Source organism: Ziziphus jujuba, chromosome 1 (genome assembly GCF_031755915.1).
Source record: "Ziziphus jujuba cultivar Dongzao chromosome 1, ASM3175591v1".
Lineage (NCBI taxonomy): Eukaryota > Viridiplantae > Streptophyta > Magnoliopsida > Rosales > Rhamnaceae > Ziziphus > Ziziphus jujuba.
This window is the reverse complement of record NC_083379.1, coordinates 39,463,263-39,471,321: the sequence shown is the minus strand read 5'-3', so window position 1 is coordinate 39,471,321 and position 8,059 is coordinate 39,463,263.

Here is an 8,059-nt window from a genome sequence, read left to right as displayed (position 1 = left end):
ATAATATAATAATACTAGAGAAAAATATGGATAAGTCATTAGGCTTTTAAAGAGAGTTGGTTCTCCAGTCTAATAGGCCAACTGGAGTCTTATAGAGAGTGTGTGACCAAGGACCCTACTACAAAATAATAAAATAAGCCAGTCCTATTAATGACATAAATAGGCCCTGTAAATGAGTAATTGATTATGCCAAGTCCACAAATATTAATTTATTCAACAGTTGTGCCTCTGAAGCTTGAGAATGGGGATTTGAGTTCTGTTACTCATGGTACCAAGATTGATACTCTGCTTCTTGGTCATCCTCTGGTCGTCACTACTCTGCAAAGTGACCAATATGCATCCCTCAATGGAGTCAAAGTCACCGAGTGGAAGCTTTATAATGATGGAGGCTTGATTATCCATGGCGTTGATAACTTCTTTGATCCTGGTTTCCAAATCCTCATATATCCATGGTTCGATGTGAAGAACGATATCCACACAGAAGTAATGAGTGGATTTTCTTGGGTGATAAAAGAATCGAAAGATAATTGGTCTCTGCTATTTCCAATGGTGGTGATTGGTTTGGGTCTATTTGTGGGCTACATTGGTCGCTGCAAAGATATGGAAGATGAATATGAGCTTATACAGCAGCAGGAGGAGGTGGTTTATCATGTTCTTGATGTTAAAGCTATTTAAGCTGGGTTTAATTTTCTTGAATAATTAGTTCAGTTCAAGAACAAGTTTAATTTGTTGATTGTAAGTTGCTTTTGTTGTACTGTCACAGATGTTTTAATAAGAATTAGTCAGAGAGAGAATTGAAGAGTGGATGTAGTTTTATCATAGCCGAACCGCTATAAACCTTGTCTTCTTTATATTTTTATTTCTTAATTAATTGTTTTATGTTCATAAGGATTTCCAAAACAAAAATATTTATCCATTATGATTTTACACAAAAACCAATTAAATCTTTTACACCAAAAGAAGTAAAAACAAAGATTTTATCCAACAAACACATCACACATTACACAGACGCATAATCGGTTAGTCAGAAAGTAGGAAAAGAAAAGCATATCACACTGGAAATAATCTCACAAATAAATGGCCTTTGCAAACTAGTTAATTTAGTGAGCTTTTCATTTTAGAATTTATACAAGCCAATAAAACCAAAAGAATTTGGCAAAATGCTCTAAACCACAAGTATAGCAAGGAACTAAAAGTCACAAAAAAATTTCACTTTCAAAAACAATGTCTCCCAATTAGTGTGATCTTCATGCATGAAGTTGCAGTTTATCATCAATAAATAAAATTTCTATAATGAATTTTCCTGAATACATAAATGGTTCATCTTTAATTAAAAATATAATGAAAAAGTTGTCCTAACACCATATATATTCATATGTTGTAATGTAAAAGTTATATTTTTATTTTACAAGAGTTATAATTTCAAATACTTGATTAACTAGGTAATCTTTATCCAAAAAAAAATTAACTGGTAATCCAAGCAAAATAATAATAATAATAAATTAAAAAGGAAATTGTTCAATGGCCGGGCAAAACAGAAGTCTGTGTAAAAAAACGTTTACATAGCCCAAAACTTGATTTGATTTCCATCCCAAAGAAGCCCATCCTGAAGTCAATTTCGGGTCATTATGAGGTTCATGATCTTCTCATTCTCGGCCCGAAGCCCGGCTTAAACTAATTTGTAATTTTATTATTTATGTCTTTAAAGTATCTATTAACTTTCAGTTATCCTTGATAATTTTATCTTCTTTTTTTTTTTTTTTTTTTTTTTTTTTTTTTTTTTGTTTCTAGGATTTCCAGTGAACAATTCGAATTCAGTGCGCGAAAATCTAGCTTCTTTTTGGAGGACCAAAAATATGAAAGTTTCAGTTGGTTAAGAATTAAAATTAGTTTAAATTTTGGAAACTGATCAACCCATCTATATATACTATATTATATGTAATTATCAACTATTGATATACTATATGGTATTATTTAATTAATACTTAAAGTTTAATTAAAAAATTTGGTGATGATCTTCTTATATACTTCATAAATATAATTGTAGAGGTATTGCTAATTGAGTCAATCCCATCACTTAGCTTTTAAATCTTATGAATATTTATAAAATTCTAAATTCCATGTGAGACATATTTTCACCAAAATATATATATATATATATAAGGCCCATCTATATATATGAGCCGATTATTTTACATATAAAATCCCAGCGAGATTGCTCCTGAGGGAGGAATATCCTTTATTTATTTATTATTATTATTATTATTATGTTTGAAAATTAAATGAAAAAAACTTTATTATTATTATTATTATTATTATTATTTTGCAATAAAAGAATATTTTTATTTATTTTTTATTTGAAAGTGAAAATATTCGAACTTAAGTTCTCATATGAGAAAATAATAATTTTTATCAGTGCACTATCTTTGACAATAACCTTTATTTAAATGGTATATCGTATATACACTAATTCCAGCTGCTAATATAAAAAAAAAAAAAAATGGTCCGAAGTTAATACAAATTTTTTTTGTCTAAAAAAGAAAAATTAGCTCAATTTTTAATGATAAGTTTGGATGTGCGTATCTTCTTTTGTTATTTCCAAATTACACTCATGCATGTGACATGGGGATGACAAATACAGTAAAATTAATATAAACGTAATATATTTTGTAATTTCATGTGTTTAACTCATGTATTCTTTTCGACTGATGTTGTGATTAAATTATTTGGACACAAATATTTATTGAAACTACATATAACACATACCAATAAAATGAAATTATCAAAGAAACCGGCTTAGTTGAGACATTCGTTGCTTAATATATATTACGAGTTTTGATTAGTGCTTTCATGAAAAAGGGCATTTGGGCAAACAAATATTATTGAGTTGAGAGAGAAGTGAGAAAAAAGAAAAATCAATCATATATTAATGGAGATGAGCAGGGAGCTTAAGTTTTATGACGTTGGTGTCCATGGTTGAGGGAGAGTTCCCATAATTAGTAGTAAACCTAAAACTCCCCTCTCAAACATACTAGCTGTCCCATGATTGTGTTAGCAACTCAAAGTGCTTGCTTATGCTGTCCAATTGTTATTCCTCCTGGAATTTTTCATCGTAGTTAATAATGTACAGCTGCGAATTAATGTCATGCAAAAGTGATGGAAGTGATCCTTCTACGTTGTTAATCTGCTACTTTCAAGCTCATCTGTGTGTTTCTCAAATTAAGCTCTTCTTGTGTGGATTGTTTGTTTGTTTACCTAGTGTGCGAGTAGTTTGTCTGTTTACCTGTTTTAGGGAGTAGTAACATATAGTGTGTTTTGATATATACATATAGGAATAAGTTAAATAATAAAGCATGAATATGTATAGATAAAATTGGGTGAATATCACTACAGCCCTTTCTATTTTGTTATTTTTCAATATTGTATTCTTATTATGAAAAATATTAGTAGATTCCCTTCACATTTTATTTTTGTTTCAATATAATACTAAATTTTAAAAGTCTTACCAATAAATTTGACCTATTTATCTGTCTTTTGAACAGATTTTTTCATATCTATAGTTTTTTTTCTTGATTTCCATGTACTTTAAATAAAAAAATAAAAAAAAGAGACCACATACACATTTCTTCTAAAATTACTATTCTTCAAAAACTGGTACTAAAATCTTCTATTACCAATTCATAAAAAAAGTAAAAAATAACAAATTATATATGATAATTAGAATTTTTTCAAACACAGCTTTATGAGTTAAGTTTATCTACATTGAATACATTTAAAACTATTTCTTTTAAGAAAGAAAAAATAAGTGAACTTTGAAGAATTTGTTCACGTTATTTTCATTCGTTAATTTTTGTTATTTTTTATTTTTAATAATGTGTCAAAGAATTTTAAATTCTAACTTATTAATAAGAGTTTGAAAAAATGGTTTTACATTGAAACCAACATGAAATATAAGATAGCTGTGTTGATATTTTTCATAATACTAATATAGTATTGAAACATAGCAAAATAAAGGGGTTAATAATGATATTTACCCAATAAAATTTAGTGTGTTTTGTATATTAATTTTTTGATCATTAAATTTTAATTTTTAATTTAGCTTACGCGGCCAAAATTAATGCTTTACTAGTACACACACACACACACACACACATATATATATATGTATATGTAAAAAACTTTAATTATTATCCAATTTAATCTTCTTCTGGTATTTACTATTGTTCCTTTTTTGTTTCGTGGTAAGCGCTAAAATAATTTTATAGAATCAAAATCCACTAATAACAAAACAAGCTTCGTTCCTATAAAACAATGTCAGAAGATTTGGGAGCAGCTCACAATTGTATTGATAAGATCACAGAATATATACAGTGTACAAGTATGCACTTACCTAAAATAACAATGGCACAAACCCTAACACTAACGTAATGTACAAGTAAACATACATACAATACATCAATTTATAAGAATAATATTGCAAGACTACATGTTTTGTGACTCTAATCCATCCATATCCTCTAGCATACTTTAGTGTATTGGATTAATTAGAATTCTAATTCAATAATATTGTTACTTAAATTTCCAAAAATTAGAAGTTCAATAGAACTTTAATTAATCCAGTAATGATACTTTAGTTTCGAAAACTGGAAATCCAATAGAACTCTAATACCAATAACAATTGTTACTTGTATTTTAAGTTTAAAATTTGGAGTCTAATAGAACTCTAATACCAATTATAATGTAACTGGTACTACAAGTTTCCAAAATTTGGAGTCGATTAGAACTCTAATAACAACACCAATAATAATGTTACTTGTAATATAAGTTTCCAAAATTGGAATTCAATCTATATATATTTCTCTGTTTCCAAGTCAGGGCTCTCTTACCTTTTCCTACAACTTCTTTCAGTCTTACCTTTCCGTTGCGTTAATCTTGAAGCTCCCATGGCGTCAAAATCGTTGTTCAGCATTCTTGTTTTGGTGGTTCTTCTCTCAATCCAAGCTGAAGGAAACAACAACTTCAACTTGGCAATGGCATCGAAATCTCTCTCTGACAAAGGCTATCATGCAATGTCGATGATCTCTGACGTGTTTTACAAGACTCACGATGTTTCTGAATGGTTATCCGGCAATTCCACGCTCACTGTGTTTTGTCCGCCCGACGGTGCGTTCTTCTTCTCCAAATACCCACAGCCGCCATTGACACTGCTTCAGTATCATGTTGTGCCTCTGAAACTCGACATTGAGGCTCCGGCATCTCTTCCTCATGGTTCCAAGATTGATACTCTGCTTCTTGGCCATCCCCTGGTTGTCACTACTCTACAAACTATGAATATGCATCCCTCAATGGAGTCAAAGTCACTGAATGGAATCTTTATAATGATGGAGGTTTGATCATCCATGGCGTTGATAACTTCTTTGATCCTGCTTTTCAAACCCTGATATGATAAATATCAATGCCGACTTAGCTCCCTAGAAGAATCTAGAGTTATCTTGTTTTCTCTTCCGACTTAGCTCCCTAGAAGAATCTAGAGTTATCTTGTTTTCTCTTTAAAAATGGAGAACAACTAGTGCTTTGGAAGTGGTGAGAAAAATATCTATAATTAAATATTTCTAGAAGTATCTACAACCTACTTTCTCTTCTATAAATAGGTGATGATGTATGAGTTAGGTGTTATGTCCAATAGCAATAGAAAAAGAGAGAGTGCTGTACGTGTGAGTGAGAGTGTGTGTCCTTTGAGTGAGAAGAGTGTGAAAAGGTGTTTTGTGTCCTAGTGTAAGTCAAAAATCAAGTGAGTGTGAGTGTGTTAGTGTGTGTTGCTCATTTGTGTGAGTGAGTGTGTTGCTCTCTTTATACGTGAGAGTGTACCAATTGTTTTATATTAATAAAAATCAATTTTCTTGGTTTCTCCTTTAGTCCTCTGTTTCCAACATGATATATCCCTGGTTCGATTTGAAGAACGATATCCACGCAGAAGTAGTCAGCGGATTTTCTTGGGTGATAAGAGAATTAAAAGATAATTGATCTTTGCTATTATTGGCCTTAATGGTGGTGCTTGGTTTGGGTCTAATTGTGCTCCGCAAAGATAAAGAAGAATATGAGCCTATACAGCAGGAGGAGGTAGCTGATCATGTTCTTGATGTTAAAGCTGTTTTTGTTTTGTAAATTAGTTCACTTAAATGTGTAATTGGGTGTAATTGGGGTTGCTGGGTTTAATTTGTCTATAATTAATTCCTTCAACTTCAAGAACCAAGTTTAATTTGTTGATTGTAAGCTGCTTTTGTTGTACTGTCACAGAGGTTTAAATAATAAATTGGTCAGAGAGAGAATTTGAAGACCTTGTCTTCATTATTAATTCCTTCAATTTTCTTTTCAAGATTCATGATTGATTATTTAGATTTTGCACGGAATCAATGAAACATTTTAATAATACAAAATGTTGTAGCATAGCATGATTAATTAGCAATTTATTAAGTTCTCTAGCTGTATGCATATATTGTATATTAAGGAGCAGTGGGCTATATGCTGTTCAATGTGTCATATGTTATCATTTAAAATTTATTATAAAGAAGCAACAAGATGTTTTATTTTTTTAAATGGTTTGTCACAACAAAATTTCATCATCTTTCAAAAACATTACCTCCCAAGTAGTCTGATCTCCATGAAGTTGCAGTTTATCGTCAATGAAAGAAAAAGTCTAAGCCTAGCTAAATTTTTACCTGATCGGGTTTCGTAAAGCAACAACATATTAACAATAGCGTCACTAATGAAATTTTCCAAATACATAAATTGTTCAGCTTTAATTAAAAAATATAATAGGAAAATTTTTCTAACACCATATATATTCATATCTTTAATTAAAAAATATAATACGAAAATTGTTCTAACACCATATATATCATATGTTGTAATGTAAAAGCTATATTTTTGTTGTACAAGATTTATAATTTCTAACACTTGATTAACAAGGTAACCTTTATCAAAAAAATAAAATTAACCGGGTAATCCAAGCAAAAATAATAATAACATTAATAATAATAATAAATTAAAAAGGAAATAGTACAACGGCGGGGCAAAACAGATATGTGTGTATAAAAGCTTTAAATGGACCAACACTTGATTTGAACCCATCCCAATGAAGCCCATCCAGAGTTCAATCTCCTGTCACTGTCAGGTATGTGATGTTCTCATACTCGGCCCGAAGCCCGGTTTAAAGTATCTATTAATTTTCAGTTATCCATGATAATTTTATATCTTTTTCTTTTTCTTTAGGATTTCCAGTGAGCAATCCGAATTCAAAGCCCGAAATTTTTTTTTTTGGAAGACCAAAAATTTAAAAGTTTCAGTGGGTTAACAATTAAAATTAGTCTAAATTTTGAAAACTAATTAACCCATATATATATATATATATTATATTATATCTAATTACAACTATTAGAATACTATATGCTATGATTTAACTAGTACTTAAAGTTTAGTAAATAAATTTGGTAACTGTATTAATGATCTTATATATGATTTTATAGATGTAAGTATAAGAGCATGCTAATTAGTCAACCTCATTTCACTTGGCTTTGGCTTTTAAATCTTATGGATATCTACTAAATTCTAAATTCTACTTGATCCATATTTTTACCTCAAAAAAAATCTAGCCCATCCATTTATATGAGCCAATCATTTTATATATGAAATTCTAGTGAGAAATTGGTCCTTAGGCAATTACGATGAGTTTGATCATATTATTGTCATTTATTAATTTTTGTTATTAAAGAATAAGTAAAAGAATTTTATTAAATAAATGGAAAATTAGTTAAATTTTAATTTATCGATATATAAGAATTCGAAAAGATGTTCTATATTGAGACTAAAATGAAATAGAAGGTGGCCGTCCTTGATATAGTATTGAAAATATAACAAAATAAAGGGATTATAATGATATTTATCCAATAAAATTTAGTGTGTTTTGTATATGAATTTTTCAGTCCTTAAATTTTATTTTTTAATTTAGCTTACACGGCCAAAATTTATGTTTTATTAGTACATATAATAAAACTCTAAT